Raw genomic sequence first — 24,449 nt, forward strand, 5'->3', positions numbered from 1 at the left:
AACCTTGGTAAGTACTGTCTTGGTCAGGGTCCAGTCAAGATGCAGAAACCACACCAGTTATTTCACAATAGAGATAATTTAGTATAAAGGAATGTTAGCTAGGTATCAAGAATTGTTAACTAGGTAACTAAAAAGTCAGAAAGAGAATAAGAAAGTATCACAGAGGTAGCAAATGCAGGAAGCAGCTACTACCTTGGACTAGGGGGACAAAGGGAAGAGGTTGAGATTATTAAAATTTAGAAGCTTAAAGAAGAGCCCCTGCCAAGGTGTAACTTAGATCTCTGAGGAGGGGGCACTGCTTAGCTGGTTCAGGCATTTCTGGGCTTAGCAGAGGGGCCCCAAGGACCTGAGACCCACATATCTGAGGAGGGGGCACCAGCTGACTGGTGCTGGAGTCTCTCAGATGGTACAAGTCTGGCTCTGTGAGGGTTGGAAAAACTGCTGCTTCTGGAAAGAAATGCCAGTGCCAGGGGAAAAAAAGACATGTGGGAGTGGGGATGCTGGAACAGACCCCAGGCTGGGCAGAATGGTGGTTACAAGTAACTGCTCTGGGGTCAGAAGGACTGCTTTTGCATCTCAACTCCATCACCTTCTAGCTCTGTGATCTTGGGCAAGTTAGACTCAGTTTTCCCATACATAAAATGGGGCTAGTATACTTAATGTGATATTCCTTGTCTGAGGATCAAGCATGATGGTCTATGTAAAGTGCTTGGCAAAGTACCAGTACATAAACTCCAATGCACTCCTGCTGCAATTGTTATTAATAATTGCATGAGAGTTTAAATTAATGCTTCTCAATCCAGGGTGATTTTGTTCCCCAAAGGACATTCAGCAGTGCCTGGAAATATTTTTGATTGTCATGACTTGGGAGCAGTGCTCTGGCATGTAGTGAATAGAGGCCAAAGAAGCTGCTTAACATCCTACAATGCACAGGACAACAAAGAATCATCTGGACCAAAATGTCAACAATGCTGAGGTTAAGAAACCCTGGTTTAAATAAAAACAAAAACTGTGTTTGAAGAACTATGAAGGAACAGTACTTCAGAGGGAGGAGAGCTCAGCAAAGACTAGAGTAGTCCGGGAACACTGTGGGTAAGGATGGCCCAGAAGATGAATGGATTTGGCTCAATGAATGGAGTAAGGAGGGCCACTCCAGGCTGGGCAATAACATGAGCAAAGGCGTGAAGGTGGGACCTTTTCTTCTCTACCTTTATTACCAAGTGGCACATCCAAACTCTCACAAAGATGGTGTAAATCACTGACTCAGAAACGAAGTGCCAAATATGAGTCTCCATCCAGCTTGCTTTTCTAACAGAAATCTCACATAACCACTTCATCATTATGTGGCAGAAGACGGCCCTGCAGGCTAGATCCCTGACTTAGCTGTCGTGCCAATCAGCATTTCACACAACCAACACCACGGGCAGAAATACCTCAGACGAGAGGAGATGGGAGGAGACTCAGTAAATGCAGCTACCTTTTCAGAGTCCTGCCTTCTAAAATCATTTCACCTCTAGCAACTCCGTGACCCTCCTGAGCAATGGCCTTCGCAGAAAGCTGATCATTCTGGCTAAACCGTGGTTTGACAAATCAGCAGGGCTTTGGACCCCGTACTCGACCTCATGCAAATAACCTTACACAATTACTATGAAAAAGACATTGATTTAGTCTCACTTGTTAATTTTGGCTCTTGTTGACTTTGCTTTTTGTGTCAAATCCAAAAGTCATTGCTGAGACCTATCTCACTGGGCTTGCCCCCTATGTTTTCTTCTAGGAGTTTCACTGTTTCAGGTCTTACATTCAAGTCTTTCATTCATTTTGAGTTGATTTTATCTGTATCCCCATGTTCATTGCAGCATAATTCACAATAACCAAGATATGAAAACAATCTAAGTGTTCATCAATGAATGAATGGATTAAGATGTGGTATGTATGTATGTGTGTATATATATATAGTATGTATATGTATATACATGCAATGGGAATATGACTCAGCCATGAGAAAGAAGGTAATCCTGCTGTTTGTGACAACATGGATGGAACTTGAGGGCATTATACTAAGTGAAATAAGTCAGATACAGAAAGACAAATACTGTAGGTTATCACTTAAATGTGGAATCTAAAAAAAGCCAAATTCAGAGACACAGTGTCTAGAATGGTGGTTACCATAGGCTGGGGTTTGGGGGAAATGGGGAGACATTGCTCAAAAAATACAAATTTCTGGCTATAAGATGAGTAAGTTCTGGGGATCTAATGTACAGCATGGTGATGATAGTTTATAGTCTTGTATTATATACTTGAAAGTTCCTAAGAGAGTAGGTCTTAAATGTTCTCACAACAAAAAAGAAATGGTGATAATGTGATGGGCTGGAGGTGTTAGCTAATCATTTTACATATATAAGTAATATATAATAATTTTGCAATATATAAGCGTATCAATCAACACATTGTACACATTAAACATACACGATGTTATATGTCAGTTCTATAAAGCTGGAGGAGGGAAAGACCCTGATTACAGTCAAGGCTGTGCCATAAATGAGTTGCCTGAGAGTCGTCAGATTTTAGAAGAATGAAGACAACACTCAAGGAAGAAATGGGGTTGAGGATGCAGCTCTGCTACCGATAAACGATGTGACTCTCCTTGACTAAGTCCATGAACATCTCTTTGCCTTAGATTTCCTCACACTGAGAATAAGGTCACTGGGAAGAGGCTTGCTTAGGTTAATTCAGGGTGTACCTTTCTAAGGCTTTATCTTGCTTTTTTTTTCAGAATCTAAAATTCCCAGGTCTTCTTTACCAAAGTTAGGAAACACAGTGTAGTATTTAGTTTGTTTGTTTGAACCTGCCTTTCCTGCTGGGGTGGAAACTCCACAAGGACATGAGTTCATGGCTGCGTCCTCAGCATTTAGAGTAGTTCCTGGCTCATAGTAGGCACTCACTGAATATTTGCTGAATGTTGAAAGATCTCAAGTCTGCCATGATTAGGGATAGAGCTAGAAAAAAACAGGGAGAAGAAGAGAGAGAACAACAAGTGTTTTCCTAGAAAGAGGGTAGACTAAGGAAAAGCTTAATGAGATGTTACTGGAGCTGAGTCTTGTAGTACGTGTAGGAGTTTGCATGGGAAGAAGTGAGGGAGAAGGTTTTCCGAACAGAGTATTAGATATGCAAGGGCTCAGGGAACATGAAAGATCTAAGTTCTTTTAAAAAACTGCAGGTTTGCCATAGCTTAGGTCTGGGCATAAGATGCAGCAGGGCAGACATCAGGAGTCAATCTGAGAGGAGTGGCAAATAAGAGAGAGACTTGTGTGCCTGCTGACTCATCTTCAAGGAATGGGGAGCAACCAAAGATCTATGACATGACAGACTGGGATGTGACAAAGCTTTTCCTGACAGCAGTGGGGAAAACAATTACGGGGCTAAACAAGAGGCGAGGAGTGTGGTCAGGCATGATGTCTGCCTGTGGCCAAGAGGGAGATGGTAGAGAGCAGGTTAAGATCTCTCTAACCCATCCTATCTTCTGCATTAGGCGAGGTAGGTTAAACTAACCCTTCACCAGGGGTTTCTCTGCTTTTCAAGACAATATATAAAGTTCTCATAACCTTTGAGACTCAAACCCCTTGTAGATTAATTATTTGGTACATTCTGCTAAACTCAAGTGAAATATTGGCTGTATTTCCATTACTAAAAGTTTCCTCTCTGTAATGTGTTGACTGCTTTTGAATGAGTCTTAAAACAGGTGGGTTTCTGTATTTAGGTCATATTATATACATTTCTGTGGAAATTTCAGTGAGACATCCTCTTCATCCTCCTCCTCCTCTTCCTCATCATCACCATCATCATCAAATTGTCTGGCAGGTTATTACATAAGTGTATATGTTGTTTCGAACTTCAAACTGATGGTGCAAATTTCTCTACTAAACTCCTCATTTCTGGAAAAATAGTATTTGCAATATAATCATCTCTCATTAGGCATTGTCAATATTACTAAAGGGGCTCAAGTAAGAACAATGAAGAAAACTTTCTCCGTTTCTCACTGAGATTGACAATGTCCTTTCAGACAAAGGGATACATGTTGCTTATTAAACTTTTACGTTTTCCTTGTCCTTTTGCAAACACTCATGTCATTTTTAAGTTCTTTTCTCCCTTTACCATTAAGTTGTTTTTCTCTTTCCATATACACCTGTCTTCATATCAAGAGGGAAGATTAGCCATTAGAGTCCAGATACCCCTCACATTGTTGGATTTATCTTATAGTTTATGTCAAGGGAGAGGTAGAAGGTCGACCTTCTTCTTCCTCCAGGGTTTTCTTTCCGTGTGCATAATTGTAGTGTTTTTATATAATAGAGATGACAAGACCCCTTTGTATTTAGAACTCATGCTCTTCCCCCAATCACAGGTAAGACACAAAGAGCACCACTGAATGGGTAACAATGAGTGTCATATCATTAGTACTTAGCTACCTCATTACTCTGTTTTAAATAGCCTGTAATCACTTTCAGCTGCTACTAATGAGCTTCAACTGTGAGGAAAAAACACATCCTTAAGTAAACATATGGAAAACCACATTTGCTCACCTTTTCAAGTCAGTGGAGAGTATATTGGCAGGTTTATTGGCAGTAAAAGTCAGGATGATTTCTTTTCTGTGGACAGTCACGTTGAACTTTCATCAGATTGATCATCTTCACTCCACATTTTGGCTTTTGTTTTTCCACGAGATTTTTCTATTGAGGAATCAATCTCTGTTTAATTTCATTCAGTTCACTAAAATCTGGAGAAGTTTTAGCTGAAGAAATAATTTTTTCTCCCTGGTGAGCATCTTCAGCTCACATGTTCAGAATGATTCGTGTAGACTCTTAACAACCTTGGTAAAGCATATAAAGAGTTATGAATAGTGTTTACTCTCCCAAAAGTACCCTCCTTCATTCCATTCCTCAGGAATTCACTGAGCATTTACTATACGTGTTTTTGCATCACTGGGCTGCTGAAAAAATTTCACTGGTGTTCTATTGCTTACAGAATAAAATCCAAGCCCCTTAGCCTAGTATCCTGGATGCTGCTAGAGTGATTCCACTCCCCATCTTCCCCCAATTCCTACCAACACACACACACACACACACACACACACACACACACACACATACACACACACACACACACACACACACAAACACAACACATACATGGCCCTCCAAACATGAATACTATTCCTACTTCTGGACCTTTGCTTATGCTCTGGCTACTGCCTAGAGTCTTCCTCTCACCCCTATAGATACAGATCCTCATCATCCTTCAAGGATATCTATTACAAGGAAGCTATAGTGTGCTGGTAAACATTTCACAATCAGCTCTCCAGAAAACAAAACAAAACCAAACAAAAAACCCCACCCAACCTAACAAACAAAAATCCAAAAGCATTTACTGATTTCCATAGAGTAAATATTTCCACTCTCGCCAATTTCAATCTACCGATGTGATGTCGCTGAATGCAGAGCTGGGAAGAGATGAGCAGAAGCACATCTTTATAAAGTATTTCTACCATCAGATACAATAAAATAATCTGAAACAAACAGATAATAATAAAATAAAGTAAAATAATTAAGAAGGAAGGAGTTGAGTATCACTTTTATTTGTCATATATTTAATTGTAAATTTAACTTAATTTTTAATAATGGCTGTATTTAACAACTGAAAACTTGACACTTGTCTCTTGCAAGCTGGCTAAAGCCAGCTCCAGCACACCCCTGCATGGACCCTACCATACTTCTCAAGCCCACAGATATCTCCCTCTGTATGCATGTGGCATCTGTATAACTATTTTCATAATTTATTCAAGCAATCATTTATTTATTTATTTATTTATTTATTTATGGCTGTGTTGGGTCTTCATTTCTGTGCGCAAGGGCTTTCTCTAGTTGCAGCGAGCGGGGGCCACTCTTCATCGGGGTGCGCGGGCCTCTCACTATCGCGGCCTCTCTTGTTGTGGAGCACAGGCTCCAGACGCGCAGGCTCAGTAGTTGTGGCTCACGGGCCCAGTTGCTCCGCGGCATGTGGGATCTTCCCAGACCAGGGCTCGAACCCGTGTCCCCTGCATTGGCAGGCAGATTCTCAACCACTGCGCCACCAGGGAAGCCCCAAGCAATCATTTATTGAATGGCTACTATGAACCAGACATTCTAGTTCAGGAATTCAGGCAAAAAGCAGATAAAGGAATAAAAACACAATTGCAGGCGTAATCAGTTCCACCAAGAGGACGGTGACTGGGGGATGAGAGGTACCATTTATAGGGAAGAGAGAGACTAATGGATGAAAAGAAGTGGGGAGCTGAGGCAGAGGCAGAGGGTATAGAATGGTTTTAGAATATGTTAGGTTTCAGATGACTTTAGACACCCAAGGAGGAGATGCAATTAGACAATTTCTATGTACATTCTACAGCTCAGAATGGAGCCAAGGCTGAGGGTATAGTTAAGGGCATCATAAGCATAAATGGTATTTCAAGTCACAGGAGGTGATGAAATCATACACAGAGTAAAGATGGAGAAGAAAAAAAAAGACAGAACCCTGATACTCCAACATTTGGAAACCAGGTGTTATAGGATGAACTTTGTCCGCCTAGAATTCTTATGCTGAAGTCCTAATCCTCAGTACCTCAGAATGTGACTATATTTCTGTTAGCGCAAGTTCGTGTGCCCGAAGCACAGTGAGGCCAAACAAACCAAAACATCGGAGTTTGGAGCAGAGAAAGGTTTGTTGCAGGGCCCTGCGAGGGAGGAGGCGGGTGGCTCATGCCCTAAAAACCCCGAGCTCCCCGAAGGGTTTCAGCAAGGCATTTTTAAAAGCCAGGTGATGGAGGGGTGTCGCAAGGTATGTGACCAGCTCATGCACAATTCTCTGACGGGCTGATGGTGAGGGAACAGTGTGGTGTCACAGTGTTAACATTATCAGTACTTAAGCTCTAGGAGGCCTGGACCTATGTGCTCATGGTCAAGTAGTTAACATCTTGCATTTGGTGGGGGGTTTTCACATCTGTAAAAGAACTCAGGAAATGTGCATCAAATTCTGTTATCTTGGTACTTCAGAGAGGAGTTAGAGCAGAGGATATGGGGGAAGGCCTGTCCCAGAAAGACCGCCTAGGGTCCTGCTGGGTTACATTTGGAGACAGGGTCTTTACAGAGGTAATTAAATTAAAATGAGACCATGTGGGTGGGTCCTAATCCAATGGGCCTGTGTCCTTATAAGAAGAGATTTTAAGACACAGACAAGTAGAGAGGGAAACCACGAGAAGACACAGGGAGAAGACGGCCACCTACAGGCTAAGGAGAGGGGCCTCAGAAGTAACCAATCTTGTTGACACCTTTATCTCAGACTTCTGCCCTCCAGACTTGTGAGCAAGTAAATTTCTGTTGTTTAAATCACCCAGTTTGTGGTACTTTGTTATGGCAGCCCTAGTAAACTAATACACCAGGCAAAGAAATGAAATATATTTTGCCTTCCATCCACTTTTCAAATAGGTATTTCTTCTTTCCTCAGCTAAACTATAAGCTCCTTGAAGACAGGAACCTTGTATCCCCCCAGTGTCTACCACACAGTAGTGGCTCTTATCATTCTTGCCCGTGTGAAGTTTTAATTGGGTCCAATGGCAGCAGAAGAGTGGCTGGAGCCCTTTACAGAAAGCAGAAAAACTGCTGAGAACATCAAGATCTTTGTTCCATGCAAAACAGCTCTCAGGCATTCACATCGTCCCCTGCCAGTGTGCTTGTGTTATAGGAATACTGGAACATCTTATATGTGCACTGAATTTCTTTCACACATCGTCTTTTCCCCCAGTCAACCACCTGCAAGACAGGCAGAGTGTGTATTTTTACCACCATTCTACAGCAGAGACAGCAGGCCCAGAGCGGGGCAGAGACTAGCTTAAGGCAGGTCTGGGGCAAGGTCAGGGATTTAATTCAGGTTTCCTGTATCCCTGCCTGATCAGAATCCTAGGGAGTTCTTGGTAAAAAGGCTGATCCCTCAAGGGAAATCCAGGATCCAAGAAAGTATCAAATTAAAAGTGTCTTCAAGAGTATAGGGCAAAGAATTCCCCAGAGAACAAATAGCACATAAACCAAGGAAGGAAAAAACAATCTTTGTACCAAAGTCAGAAGTAAACAAGTTTGTATTATGCATTATTCAGGAAAGACATTCCCTATCATGACCTAGAGTGTCATTTCACTTTACTAGGCTGGAAATTGATCATTTTAATAATAGCCTCAGGGGTTCCAGAGGCAGGAACACTTCCTGCGTTTGTAAATACAACCTAATTTCCTTTCTTTTAGAAATGACCAAAATGCAGGCTTTGGGTACCAACAAGGGAATTAATATAATTTGCTCATAGTATGTTTCTCCAAGGACAAACCTAGAATACATATTCTGACACTCCTTCTAACTCATAGTCTCTCCAGACTCCTCAAAGACTGGAGGCCGACTGATCTGTAGCACAATTATCTAGCATAAGTTGCTTTTTCATCTTTGTCTTTGCACAGGATGTAATCCTTACACAGCTGAAGAGCTTGCAAGTGCCTATTTGCCCTGCCAACAAGTCCTCCAAGTGTCAGTGGTCCATTTCACAGGAAAGAACACCTAGCTACCTGCAAGCCACAGCTGGAAATTTTCTGCACATAAAACTGGTTGGACCATTTTAGAAAGAACTGACTGGTGCATTTACCTTTTTGCTGAGTGTTGTTTTTATTTTTATTTATTTATTAAAAAGCCACATTAAGTTTAGTTTTATTTACTTGCAGCCACATGCATCCCAAGAACAAACATAATTTGTAAATGTCTTCACTCTTCCAGTCTATTATTTACGTCTGTAACATGCTGGTTTTTTTCCCATTTTTTCCATTTTGTATTGTGATAAAATAGACATAACGTAAAATGTACTATCTTAATCATTATTAAGTGTACAGTTCGGTGGTATTAAGTACATTCATATTGTTGTGCAGCCATCACCATCCATTTATACACATTGTGTATTTTTATATTTTAAAAATATATTTATATATTTTTATATTTTTAAAAATCATCAAATCAATCTCTTAATCAGAAAGTCACATCTGTGACCCACGTAACAATCCACATACATCACAGACACGAGAAGGCAGGAAGAAGAAGCTGTCAGAGGGGAGCTGTTGGATGGGGAGAAAGTAGACTAGTGAAGGAATTAGAGTTCCCTGGGAGGCCTAGGAGTGTTTTGAGGAGGGAGGTAAAGAGAGAATGAGAAGGTCATAAATTGTGTTCAATTAGGAAGAGAATGTAGTTTGAGACAACACAGAGGGAAGATTTCAGGAGAAAGTGGAGGTGTGGCCGGAGAGGAAGTAGCAATAGAACAGAGGTGAAAAGTCATGGAACTGAGGAAGTCAGGCAGCAAGTTGAAAAGATAGAAAAATGCTGTCCTGTCTGATTCGGGTGAGTCATGGAGGTGCCCCCCACCCCAACCTTGTAGAGAAGCCCTTCCTAGGGTCCAGACTCAAGGCTCTATCAACGGGCCAGTTGCATCCATTGACTTGTGGTGATTAAAGGGCCAGTTGCATCCATTGACTTGTAGCCTTAAATCAGCAAACAATGCTCAGATTGCTAGTCCCACCAAGTGGTACCTCAGCTGTCCTTTTGGCTGAGCTCTGCTGTGAGTCGCCAGGAAGATGCAAGGTCTGGTGGAATCTTGATAAAAATGCCTCAAAGCTATAAAGAATTCATGTTCACATGCAATCAAAACACATGCTGCATCACATAGTGATTCCTGTAACAGTAGCAAGTATACCTAGTCTGAGGAGTCAGGAATCTTCCTCTGAGGAAATGACGCTTGGGCTGATATCTGAAGGAAGAGTAGGTACTGAGTGCACCTGATGATGAACATTTGTACCCTTTTCAGTTTGGGGAAATATGAGAGTTCCAGTTGCTTTATATTCTCACCAACACTTGGGACTCTCAGGCTTTTTAGTTTTAGTTATTGTGGTCAATGTGTTGTTGTACCTCATCACGTTTAATTTGCATTTCTCAGAAAAGTCATGAGGCTGAGTCTTTTCATGTTTATCAGTTATTTGGATATCCTCTTCTTTGAAGAGCTTATGTCTTTGCCCTTTTTTTTTTATACTGAGTTCTTTGTCTTTTCCTTATTGACTTGTAGGAGTTCTTTCTGTATTCTAGATGAGTCTTTTGTTGGATATTATTACTGCAAATATCTTCTCCCAATAAAGGGCTTGCCTTTTCACTTTAATGGTATTTTTTTAAGGAACAGAAGTTCTTAATTTTAATGAAGTTCTGTTAATAAATCTTCTTTTTTTATGCTTAGTACTCTGAAGTATTATTTAAGAAAAATTTTTCTACCCCAAGGTCATGAAGATATTTACTTCCAAAATTTTCATTGTTTTACCTTTAGTATTTAGAACTATGATCCATATGAAATTAATTTTTGTGTGTAGTGTGAAGCATGGATCAAATTAAAAAAAAAAAAAAAAAGAATATGCAATTGCTCCAAAAACATTTAGTTAAAAGACCATTCTTTCTCCTAAATTGTAGTAGTGCCTTTATTATAAAGTGACTATATAAGTATAGATTTGGGGGTTTTTTTTTGTTTTTTGTTTTTATTTATGGCTGTGTTGGGTCTTCGTTGCTGTGCGAGGGCTTTCTCTAGTTGTGGCAAGTGGGGGCCACTCTTCATCGCGGTGCTCGGGCCTCTCACTATCGCAGCCTCTCTTGTTGTGGAGCACAGGCTCCAGACGCGCAGGCTCAGTAGTTGTGGCTCACGGGCCCAGTTGCTCCGTGGCATGTGGGATCTTCCCAGACCAGGGCTCGAACCCGTGTCCCCTGCATTGGCAGGCAGATTCTCAACCACTGCGCCACCAGGGAAGCCCTAGATTTGTTTTTGAAGTCTCTATTCTATTTCATTGGTCTATTTGTCTACCCTTACAACAATACAAATTGTTTTGATTTTTATAGCTTTAAATTAAGTTTTGAAACCTGGTAGTTCAGTCCTTTATCTTTGTTTTTCTTTAAAGAATTCTTTGCAATTCTGCATCCTTGCATTTCTATAAATATTTAAAAATCAACGTTTAAATTTCCAACAAAAAACCTGCTGGGATTTTGATTGAGACTGTATTGACTGAGACTGTATAGATCAATTTGAAGGTAACTGACATCTTAAAAATATTGAATTGTCTAACTCCTAATACAGTTTATCTCTCCACTATTTAGAAATGTAGATTTCTCTCAGTATTGTTCAATAGTTTTCAGTACAGTGGTATTGCATATCTTTTGTTAGATTTACTTAATTATTTGGTGGTGTTTGACACTATTGTTCCAATTGTCCATTGCTAGTACATAGAAAAACAATTCATTTTTATATACTGTCCTATGTTCGATGATCATGCTAAAATCAGTATTTAATTTTAATCATTCATCTAATTAGATGTTAATTTTGGATTTTTTAATAAACAATTATTCCTTCTGTGAATATGAAAGTTTTACTTTCTGCTTTCTGATATTTACACCTTTTATTTATTTTCCTTGCCTTATCCCACTGGCTAGGACTCCCAGGTCAATGCTGAATGGACAGACTTGTCTTTTTCTCATTTTCATTGTGTAGATGCACCTGTACCTCCTGAGACATGGGAATACTTAGGAGAAGCAAATGGTTTTTTAAAAAGAGGACAAGAATTGGAAGCTGTAGCAAGGTTAAAGAGGACTTGTGTTGATTCGGGATGACTTCATGGAATGTCAGTGATGACTGGGACAAGGATGGAGATGAAGCTTCCCAGGCTTATTTGGAAAGGCTGTATCTCTCTTGAAAGAAATGTTGATATTTTTAGGCCTTACATGAGGACAGTTATGAAGTATGACTGTGAGTGTGTTGAGGAATGTCAAAAGACTGTTCAGAAAAAATATGGTCAAAAAGTGGATGAGACTTCTACAGAATGTAAGAGGGAACTTAGAAGAGAACTTTCTAAAAAGTAAAAACCCAAACAACAATGCATCCGTGGAAGGAGAAGTTGACAGTAAGAATTCCCACGGACAGCCATACCATCACTCCACAGATTTTTCTCAGAATGTTTTACACACACACACACACACACTCACACACATAGACACAATAGTGACAATGGCTTTTAAATACATGTTAAGCACAGTAAATACATAGCTCAATGAATGAACCAAGTCACAGGGACCTTTCTGAGACAGCACACACATATATACACTATGAAAAAAACTTCTGTGACAAGGTACACCTCCAGGAATATCTGATTACCCCCCTGCTTGAACTATATATAACTAGTAATGATGAAGGTTTATCTGCAATGAATATCTGTTCTTCCTGTCTTGTAAAATTAGAACAGAGGAGCTTCTGTGGACTAGTCAATGACCCCTTCTCTTAATTATATGTGAGTCTGATAGATCAGCCAAAGCAATTTGCTATTCTTAAGGGACTTTTATTGAGTTGTCACTTAATAATAGTGATCATATATGACCAGGTCTGTTGAATCACTGCTGGGGAGAGTGACACAAATGTCAATTTCTTCTATTTTTAATTTGTTAAGACTCTTGAAGTATTGAGATTTGATACAGCAGTTAAAACTTTAAGGTTAGTCCTTTTAAAAAAGTAAAACGTTAAGTTAACTTAAAGGATAAAATGAAACAAGTGAAATTATTTTAATATGTTTCATTTAACCCATTTCCACAATATTATCACTTAATGTGTAATCAATATGAGATATTTTACACTCTATTATCTCATACAAAGTCTTCAAAATTCAGTATATTACATTACAGCACATCTCAATTCAGATTAGCCTTATTTCAGCTGCTCAATAGCCACATGTGCCTAATATTGGATACTATAGTTCTAGGCTTGATTGGATATAAACATTTTTGGCATGAATACTTCATAGACAATGTTGTACACTTCATATCAGGAGGCCTAGGATGTCATGGTATCTCACGATTAGTGATGTAAATTTTATCATTTGATTAAGGGGGTGATCATCAGATTCCTTCATTACAAAGGTATACTTTCATTCGTACATCAGTGAGAAATCTGTAGGCTGATACTTTGGCACCATGCAAATATCCTGTTCCCCAATCAAATTTCACCTACAGATTTTAGCAACCAGTGCTGATGTTTGCCTTACCATAATAGAGGCTGGAAACTACTGACTCTAGTTCCATTATTCTTTTATATTCATTAAGTTTACATTTGTAAAGAAGAGCTTTATCTCATCCTTTCCCCCTTTTTGGAGGATCACTATGGCTTGTGGATTTTTATTTACTTGGTATGTTATGATTAAATCCGTTTTTAAAATATTCAAATTATTGTAAATTTTGGTGCCTTAAAGCTTATTTCTGTAAAGCAACTGGTAAATTTGTCTTTACTTAGACACTTGCCTAAATAGTAGTTTTCCAAAAAACTTTATAATCTACTTTAAGGTAAAATACTGTTGACATTTCAGAAGAGGAATATTCCATAGTCTGTAACATGTGGCTATATCACAGCTGTTTTTAAAAGTTCATTTCTTATACTAACAGTGGCAGGGATTATCTGTTAGCCAGAATGTAAAAATATATTCCACCGTACTCTGTCTAAACAACAGGGTTATTTATTTTATAAATAAAACAACTGGTGTTGGGGCAATCATAGACTGCTACTGCTAATCTTTGACTCTCCACAGACGTGTATCTCCCGACAGGTGTTCCATCAATTGTGGTGATAAAAAAGATTATGATGTCATTCATAAGCTGACTCGTGGTATTTTGTTTATTACCTTATGGGTGATTTTTCACTCTTTCCCCAAACTCATACCTTCCCCCACACTAATAAACTAAGAAATTTATTTCACATCACTTTAAAAGAAGAAAAGCAGGAATCATAAAAACTCTCTTTCCTTTTATAAAGTAAGCCAGGCTTTTCCTGTACGAGCAGCTATCCTCATTCAACATCAGGATCATCTGTAGTTCCCCAGATTCACCAGACAAGCATGTTTGGGGAGCTGCACATCCTTCTATGCCTTCATGTTTCTTCAAGAAAAACAGTGGAATTTGTCGTACGCTTAAGCGGTGATGGAAACATCCCTCCCTTGGGCTGGTGCTTCCCTGTGCCAGGTTGCATGGCAAAGTAGTCCAGGTTAGTAATAATAACACAAAACATTACTCACTTACTTTTACTCCTATAGCCCTCCTCTGACCTCACGTCTACTTGCTTATGTTACTTCATCTTATTCAGCAGAAGTGCTGGATTTTCTCTGCAGCATCAATTCTCATTGCCCAATATTTCTGCACATGGAATATGAGTTTGGTGCAGGCATGGTCCATTGACCCTCAGGAAAGACATGTCTAAGCATCTCTTCTTTTTGAACACACTCTTAGACCAGAGCTGGTATAGAGCACAGCTGCAGACTTTGTCTTCCCCCGTCTATTTAATCAGAACTGGATGAAATTTTGTCATTAGTACTGTCCAGTAAAAATATAACATAAGCTACAAATGCAAGCAAACTATGTAATTTAAAATTTGCTGAGAGCCATATATTAAAGGTATAATGAATAGGTGAAATTAAGTGCAATGATATAGTTTAATTAATACATGCACCAAAAAATCATTTGAAGAGATAACAAATATTAAAAAAATCATTAATGGGATATTTTTCACTTTTTAGCAATGATATCTTTTTTTTCTTTTTTTTTTAATTAGCTCTATAACAAAGTGAATCAGTTATGCATATACATATGTTCCCATATCTCTTCCCTCTTGCGTCTCCCTCCCTCCCACCCTCCCTATCCCACCCCTCTAGGTGGTCACAAAGCACCGAGCTGATCTCCCTGTGCCACGTGGCTGCTTCCCACCAGCTATCCACTCCACACTTGGTAGTGTATACATGTCCATGACACCCTCCCATCCCGTCACATCTCACCCCTCCCCCTCCCCATATCCTCAAGTCCATTCTCTAGTAGGTCTGTGTCTTTAATCCCGTCTTGCCACTAGGTTCTTCACGACCCTTTTTTTTTTTTTTCCTTAGATTCCATATATATGTGTTAGCATACTGTATTTGTTTTTCTCTTTCTGACTTACTTCACTCTGTATGACAGACTCTAACTCCATCCACCTCACTACAAATACCTCCATTTCATTTCTTTTTATGGCTGAGCAACACTCCACTGTATATATGTGCCACATCTTCTCCATCCATTCATCCGATGATGGACACTTAGGTTGCTTCCATGTCCTGGCTCTTGTAAATAGAGCTGCAATGAACATTGTGGTACATGACTCTTTTTGAATTACGGTTTTCTCAGGGTATATGCCCAGTAGTGGGATTGCTGGGTCATATGGTATCTTTGACATTTGGTGTGTATTTTATACTTACATCACGTCTCACTCTGGACCAGTCACATCTCAAGTGCTCAGTGGCCCTGTGTGGCTAATGACTGCACTGAACAGCACAGGTCTAACCATATTTTCCTCTGAAAAGGAAGTAAAAGCATGTTCTTCATTTGTTCCACCTGATGACAGTTCACCAGATAAAGCTTCTTGTTATATTCTGCTAACAACTGGTCAGAAGTCTCAGAACCAGATAGATGACAGAACATGCTAGCGTTTGAGGAATCTGACTGTCTCAACTACACTTCGCAGTGCAGAGCTGGTTTGGGTGGATTAGAGGGATTTTACCCTTAAGGGTATCAAGGGCAATTTCCGTGATGATAGGAAATAGATTGTAGTTTTGCTGTGTTCGGAGGATACTCACATAAGTAATTCCAATAGGCTCAGATTCCCTAGCCTGCCGTCAAACACTGCCAAGTCTGCATGGTGCAGAAGCATGCGGCCGGATTGCTGGAGGATTACCCTCCTTTCAGCCTCCCAGAATGAGCATTTCCTTGAGACACTCGGAAGCAGCTGATTGGGTGCAAAGACACCTGCTTTCAGTGGGAGTTTATCAAGGAACCAAAACGTTGAGGAGCCTCCAGTGCATTTAATTTACCCAGAGGTCTCTTCAGGGACCACTAGGTGGCACTGTGGAGGGCTTCCAGGAAGAAGCACACATGGTTGGCGTACATCTTTCTAGCCTATGTAGTTATCTGTAATTTGCCTTAGGCAGGTGATAAAAATTTTGTGATTATATTGACAGTATGGTTTCCCTTGCCCTGGTCAGAACATATTTAGAATAAGGTTAAGGACCGTGATGGTAGCATAACATGCTTGGTGAGGCATTTATTGACTTTCCCTATCGTCCGTACCAACAAGCTTACAGAGCTACCGCCCTGCAGCACTCAGTATTGCAGGAAGTTTCGTTAGATCAGCTGTGTGGGAAACAGTGCTGTTCCTCACTGTGTAAAGACTGCCAGCACCGGACAGTTTCCTAAGAAACTTCTGATAACATCTTATCTCCATTTCCCACTAGTTTTGTCCCCTCTCATCCACCCCCGCCCCCTGACACACCCTCACATGCGTACACAAGTTTTTCCCAGAATTAAAGGGCCTGGCTGGTATCATTGTCTGTCAAAGGATTCAGCAGCCATAAAGGCATGCTTTAAAGTCATTAATAATCACACGCATAGGGTCCCCTTGCAGAGTTTCTTTTCCACATTTTCTTTGTCCTTCACAGTCTTCCTTACAAATGATGGCCTACTGCTGCTTGACAACACTCGAGGGTTCATTTTCCCTTTTGGCAATAATCAAACCTGGGGGCGGCTTCCTTGGTGGCGCAGTGGTTGAGAATCCGCCTGCCAATGCAGGGGACACGGGTTCGAGCCCCAGTCTGGGAGGATCCCACATGCCGCGGAGCAACTAGGCCCGTGAGCCACAACTACTGAGCCTGCGCGTCTGGAGCCTGTGCTCCGCAACAAGAGAGGCCGCGAGAGTGAGAGGCCCGCGCACTGTGATGAAGAGTGGCCCCCACTTGCCGCAACTAGAGAAAGCCCTCGCACAGAAACGAAGACCCAACACAGCCAAAAATAAATAAATAAATAATTTAAAACTTAAAAAAAAAAAAAATCAAACCTGGGGTCCTTTAACCCGTCAAAATTAACTTTGGCCACTCTACCCAGCATTCCGTGTGGCATCATTATTTTGAGCACCGTCGTGTTTTAGAGCTGTAATACTGGGGGTCTGCAGAAATAAATCCTCAATGTGATACCCAAGTGGTAATTCACTAGAATGTTCACGTAGATAATTACCTAGAGATGGGTCCCAGTCCTCCTCTGTGATGCTGAAAATCTCAGGGTCACACATGCCAAAGACAACTGCTCTGTAATGCATGCTGTAGTAAAGCAGCCTCTGATGATATGCTCTAGTCCACGTGGGGCCTTTGGCATCCTCCCAACAAAACAAAGCCATATCAGCACCTCTGAGTTTTCAAGAGGACATATCCGAAGAAGATGGAAACTGATGGTTGCAAGCTCCCACGCTTCTCACTAAAGTGGTATTGGAGAGATTGGACCATACTTCAAATTTATTCCTCCAGCAGCAATCTCATTAATACTCTGGGGGTTCAAAGTAAACACTCTCTAAAGCAACTGTCCTCAATACAGGGCCGCTGATAACCGCACCCCAGCTGGGAAAATAATGCTTCCTGCTTCTGGCAAAGGTGATGAACATAATCACCAAAAGGACTTTAAAATGCCAAGCTTCACAAATCTCAGGAACATTATCTGTCACTTCCAGCACTGCATTTACTCCTACAGTACCCTGCAGAATACCAAGTCACTGCTGTGGCTTTATATGCCTAGAGGGATGGGTTAGCTGATCTTAGCCTGGGTGCAGTAGAGCACAAATATTAGCTTTCCATCCATCCTGAGAACAGAGCAGAAAAACATGCCCATTAGAGTGAATACAGTTTGGAACTTTTCCAGATCAAAAGGATGGTTTTCAGTATCTCAGAGTGATCATAATTAATCTGTGGGTGTATTTCATCTTACCCTGAAAGTAATATAAACTTATGCTATCAGAATGGCAGGATGGGGTGCCATCTCCCCCGTCTTTCAACAGTGGTGTAAGCAGATAGCATTCATTCAAACTCCTCTCCCCCAAAGGAATCCCTGGGTTCCGGAGACAGGGGTCAACGGTGCAGCTTTAGAAAGCCCATCCTGAAGAGAGACTCTCTAGAGAATGTAGCTGACCAGGGACCTAGCGGACATCATCTCACAGGTTGCTCTAATCACAGCACTGCGCCCACTCCTCTGAAGCAGGTGAGGCAGCCATAGAAGAAAACAAGCACTAAATTCACTGGACACTCTGACTCCAATGATCACTGCTCCCATCGCAGCAGGCAGGCCACGTGGAGATGTCCCACAGTACACTGGCAACCCTAGCACTTGACAACTAACCAGGATGGAATGACCCTCCCACCCAGAGGTGGTCATCGGGGAGTCACCAAGTCAGCACGCGCGTATTGACCGTTGAGGCTGCTCAGCCGTGCACACAGAATAGAGAGCGTCATGTCCACTGCACACATATTCGAAAAGACAGATTTGTCTGAGTACTCTCTTTGCAGAACAGCAGCCATAATCAGAAGCTGCACATTCTTCTTACAGCAATGCCATCACTCTCTCTATGGATCAAACAACTTATTCTCTTCGTTCCACTGTAAAAGCTCTTCTCTGTCAACTGGCATCATCTGGCCGACCTCTAATATTTCAGAGCTCTCATGGACCTACATATTTTCGATTCTGAAGCGTTTTCGTAAAATGGGGGCGTTGTCCCATATTCCCCAGGAAGCCCAAGGCTCAGAGTGGTCTCTTCCCAAGTGATCGTCTGCTGTAATGCACTCACGCTAAGTCTTGAATTGTGGGTGATAAACAGTCTCAAAGATCAGCACTGATACATTTGTTTAAATATTATTAAAATTGGTTCTCAAGTTCCCCCTTTAACTTATTCTGAACATGTGTGCTACATAATTTAATATGAGGTGTGTAGCCTGGGTTCTTATATATATTCTAAGTATTTTGGGGATCCAAAAACAGATAGATAATTACCCTTCATAAAAGTCCTCCACTTATGCCATAGCAAAGCCTCACATTCATATTTCTTTGAGGAAACACATAAAAACTCTGACCATTCAGTGTCTTTCTTGAAAACTAATCTGTGTGGTATTGTCTTTCCATTGTGCCATTCTGAAAGAGCTGAGGAGGGGCGGGGAATGCGGTGTGGAACAATTCTCATGCTATGATGATGGACAGCTGTGAGAAAAATATGTGTGCAATTGCGTTGGTGTTTATTCTTATAAGTTACATGGCACTGGCCACAGATGTGAGTCAACCCAGAAACTTCCTCATATTTGTCATTCTGTTATAACGATCAGAGTACAAATGTATAAAAACAAATTGGGGGCATTGCTGACCCCCCAGAAACAAAGTGTTCTCATTCACCATGGTCACATAATAGCCACATCTAAATGTTCCTCAAACAATTCCCCACCTCTCTGCTGCGTCGTTTTCTGAAAGGAAGACCCCCCCAGGCCTTGTGAAACACCCCTACCTGGGGCACCAGCAGCATCTTGCTTTTCTCTGGGAATTGAATCAGAGCTGCAGCAAAAATAGGAGTGAGCCTCCAAGGGATTAAAACTCACAAGGTGCTGAACATCATAATGCATCACCTGAGTACAAAGAACAGATTGTAAATTTCTATGTGCCCTTCCCTCTGATTAGTTACCACCATCATGGTATCCTCCTCGATCTATCATCAATAAGCTTGCTTTACTCTGCAACAAGGAAGCCCACAGCCTGCTGGACGGACTCACATGAGGCCCAGGGCTGTTCACACTTCTCTTGATTATTGGAGATTATTATTATTAACCTCGAGGCCCAGCTCTGCCAATGAGTCTCTGCAAACTCTTGATGGTTTCTATAAAATATAGCGTCTGGTTTCCATTCCCAAAATGGAATTTGTGGTCATGGTCAATACTATGAAAATTTCATGTAGAAATTCTCAGTTTCTTTAAAAAAATCTTTTCGACCTCCCCATCATTACCCTTGGCTACTTTGGACCCCCTAACATAGCTCCTGCATGTTCTCAGAGCCCCGGGGTTTCAGATGTTTTGTTTGGGGGGGATTGCATAGCGCATGTCCCCACTATATCTCAAGAAGGCTGGCCAACCCGTTGGCACTTTGGTGCCTCTACAGGTGGTTTCACAGGCTAAAGAATGATCTATGTGGTTCAGAGATGCTGTCTCTGCTCTAGGACTAAGGACTGTATGGTAGCAAAAAATAAAATAAGCTAGCAGCAGGTTTGCCTTAACTGGACCTCGGGGCTGTTGGGCATGTGCTCCTTAAAATGACCCTTTAACACCATCTGCCATATTCTTAATAATCTGTGTTTCTAACTTCAATACTGTTATTGTAAGCAGCTAAGCATTTCCATCAAGATGGATGAGAGCTTGCTATTTTAACCCCACAGTGGCTTATTTGCTTTCAGCCATACTACATAATATTATAATCTACATACATACAAAATATATGTACATATTATATATACATATTTGTAATACTAAAATTTTCAATAGCACACACCTGTATCACAATTTCCAACTCTTAGCAGGCTTATCACTGGCACGTTTTTGTGCATCCAGGGGAGGGCTAGGGGTGGTATTTGAAACTGTTTTCAAATACCACCATTTTTATTGCAGCTTCTCTCATATTCATATAACCAAAGCCATCACCATTATATAGAAGACGGAATATGTGTCCAAAGAAACCCACACATTTCCTTAAAAAAAAAGTTATATACAACCAATTTTAAACATACTTTCCTACTAACCCTCAAAAAGGAAATGTTTTCACTTACCTTGTGTTGTAGGTATAATTGGACACATGGGGTGAAAAGGTATCAATACAACAAACCAGCCTCCCACCATTTCCCACCATAATTTATTCAAATGGGTAAGAACTGCCCCATATTCACTCCCAAAATGTTTGCTTCAGATTACTGGCAGGTGAGATTCAGGGATCAATCAAAGTGACCTGGTGGGATTAGCAGGTGGGCACGCAGCCTCTAACGTGGAGCGAAAAGAGTGGGCTCAGATTACCCCTTTATTTTTGTTCATGAAGGCAAAAATAAAGCACAAATTGAGAGGCACATCTTTCCTTCCAAAAGCCAGGTTAGTTACTATACAGACCGTCTATATTTTTGAGTCTTTTCTAGGTTGTCAGGAAAGGACTCTTACCACGACCTGAGGAATAAGGAGGCATTTGAGCCATTTCAAGTCAACAAAGTGTCCTTTATTCTAATGTCCCCAAATAAGATCACCATCCCCACCCCAGGGATTTGTTTGCTTCAGATGTCTTTCTGGAGACTTGAATCCTCCTGGAGTTACATGGTTGGTCCAGAGATAGCCCACTCACAAAGCTTCCATCTTAAATACTGCAGGGGAGATCAACATTATACCATCTGACTGTTAGGAAAATTTATGATCCTGATGACAAGATCATGCCCTTATTAAGTGGTTAATGGGACATACTTTTGGAACTCCATCCATATTGGTGCTGGCAAACCTTTATCCATTATTTTTCAAATGAAAGGATGCTATGCTCATATGCAGACAAGGTACCTCTACATATCGTTGACAAAATGTGTTAATAAAATTACTACTCATTCCTACAAAAGTTATAAAAATACTAGAGTAGCAGAAATGAGTCTCTTGGGAATTATTTTAACCCCTCCCGCAGTAACCTTGGGAGTTGATGGAGTGCCAGGATCTATAGATCCAAGTCCTTTCCTTCCAAAGTCATGTCTAAAATGAGTGATATGCATGCCGATGGAATGTTTTGTTTTGTTTTACGTCTCATTGCCTCTTTTTTGGAAAAATTTAATTTTTCAGTGGTATAGGAATAGGGGAGGTGTGTTTTTGTATTGCTAACAATTGCCAGAATCATCAAAGGTCAATGGTGAGAATTTTGGAGTCTGACTTTGTGAGAATTTTATACTTTTAGAAAATATGGTCTATTTTCTATATAGTAATTTATTTAAAAATACTTTAGTAGTAAAAGTGTGGTATAAATCCCTGTTCAGGTTAACCTTATATTATTCAGAAAGATTTGTTTAACTGACAGTGTCACTCCCCCCCATCCCACCCCCTCCCAGCCCTGCCCAACCCCCGGGAGAACATTTTCAGAAACCCTAGCCAAAGAGTGAAGTTGATCCCCTCTCTCAGACACGCAGCATTGCTGGTTGCTGGTTTACACGTCTTCTGGTGTTTGAAGGCAGCTGTTCTCATTAGTACTCACTAGCTGTGAATGGGAGATAGAGACCACCACTTCATCTGTTTGCTCGCGCCCCGGGAATAAGGGAGGAGTGGCTTCATGTTTCCAAAGGAGAGAGGTACCTTCCAGTATGGTTCATAGGGCAACAAGAAGCATTTTTCAGAATAGGTCGCTCTTTCACCATTAAATAGGACTGGAACAGCACAGGTGAGCTGTGTACATGGACTCTGTGCCCAGAGAGAAGAGAAACGTTCAGCTGCTTTGTGGGCCTTTCCATTCACCAAGGGCTTTAATTACCTTTAGAATAATGGCAACTCCAGATCTATTCTCTCCAGCCAGGAACTCTCACCTGAGCTCCAGACAGACAGATCCATCCTGCTGTCCACTGGCTCCAGTGTCCCACACATGATCATTATTCTCTTCCCAAAACCTGTCCCTTGCTTTTGTTCCTCCTCTGTATCTATGTCACCCAGTGTGTCCTCACATCTCCCGCCATCCAGAACCCTGTGTGTGTCCATACTTCTGAAAGGTGAACAGCTTAATTCAATAGAATTTTGCTCTTCATTGATGGTGGGGGAGTGTGTCTCCTTTCTGTCCAGCTGAAAGATGCCATTTTCACGTGTGGCTCCCAAGGTCACTCTGGGCAAGGACACCCAGGCATATGACAAGGGCAGAGAGAGTACATTTGGCCTGCAGCCTGTAGTTTGCTGACCCTTGATTGAGAATGTCAGCTCCATAGGACCAGGAGCCTTACCTGTCTCATTTATATTTCCCGTGTGCTCAAACATATTTGACCTTCTTGGGGAAGAATCTTCATATTGTGTTTGAACTGAAATCTGCTAGGGGTGCTCTTTAGTTCAAACAGGATGCAGAGGGAAAAATCTTTACTAGACTCTGATGTTTTCTTGCTAATGAAAGAAAGCACTCAGCATATATAAAATAATGTGTTAATTAAGAGTAGACTTGATGTGTGCATTTAAGGCTTGTAAGCAAAATCAGTTTCCTTTAACAAGTATATTTGACCATCTAAATGAACAAATAAAGTTTCCTAGAATAAATGTTAAACAAGTTTTGTGGTTCTAACAAATGTATGGTTAAAATTTACAGTGCTGTGAAAGTAAATGAAATTTTCATAGTTAAATAACTGAATATCTTGGAGAACCGTCAACTTGCTTTTCAACACCCTGGAATTATTGGTGGGAGAGAAAGAGAGAAATTTTAAAGAAGAGAGAGATGTGTAACCAAGATTCATTGGATATCAGTAGGCATTGAAAAAAGGAGCATAATACAGACAGGGATTACTTGGGCCAACTTTCCTCCTAAAAACAACTGCAAATACTATATTTAAAAAATACCTCCTCTGTCTGACTTATTTCACTTTGTATGATAATCTCTAGGTCCATCCATGTTGCTGTAAATGGCGTTACTTCATTCTTTTTTTTATGATTGAGTAATATTCTATTGTGTATATATACCACATCTTCTTTATCATATAAAATATTATATGATATCACTTATATGTGGAATCTATGATTTAAAATGATATAAATGAACTTATTTACAAAACAGAAATAGACTCAGACATAGACTGCAAACTTATGGTTACCAAAGGGGAAAGAGGGCAGGAATAAATTAGGAGTTTGGAATTAACAGATACACACTGCTATATATAAAATAGATAACCAACAAGGACCTACTGTATAGCACAAGGAACTATATGTAATATCTTGTAATAACCTATAATGGAAAAGAACCTGAGAAAGCTGAATCACTCTGCTGACACCTGAAATTGATATAACATTGTAAATCAACTATACTTCAATTGAAAGAAAACCTCCCTAAAAACATTGAAGAGTTGACAAGTATGCTAGTTATCAGGGATGTTTAGCACTATTTCAAGTTCTCTTTCTGAGCCCATAGTAGCTTTGCACTTCCCTACCCTCTTGAAGCTGATGCAGCCGTGTGACTTGCTTTGGATAGTAAAATATGAGCAGAGGTAAAAGATTTGTGTTCTTCCTGGCAGACCTTCAAGATCAACGTGTGATTCACCATGATCCTTTCCTCCCACCATGACAGCCAACAACATTGCCGACGATCGTGCCTCTGTGAGCCCGCATGGATCCGTGAGAAAGGAAAGTGTAGAACATACCACTGCAAACTTGACACAGAGATGTATGTAATCAAGAATACATCTGTGGGGGCTTCCCTGGTGGCGCAGTGGTTGAGAGTCTGCC

At 40.7% G+C, this 24,449-nt stretch overlaps 1 long non-coding RNA gene across 1 annotated transcript; it reads left to right on the forward strand.

Annotated features, from left to right (window-relative positions):
• The first annotated feature begins 1,931 nt into the window (after window positions 1–1,931).
• Window positions 1,932–24,039, forward strand: LOC118898875. Its single transcript, XR_005020845.1, has 3 exons — window positions 1,932–1,955; window positions 7,853–7,855; window positions 23,975–24,039. It is a non-coding gene; the product is annotated as an uncharacterized LOC118898875 (long non-coding RNA).
• Window positions 24,040–24,449: the final 410 nt, after the last annotated feature.

Source organism: Balaenoptera musculus, chromosome 8 (assembly GCF_009873245.2).
Source record: "Balaenoptera musculus isolate JJ_BM4_2016_0621 chromosome 8, mBalMus1.pri.v3, whole genome shotgun sequence".
Classification (NCBI taxonomy): Eukaryota; Metazoa; Chordata; class Mammalia; order Artiodactyla; family Balaenopteridae; genus Balaenoptera; species Balaenoptera musculus.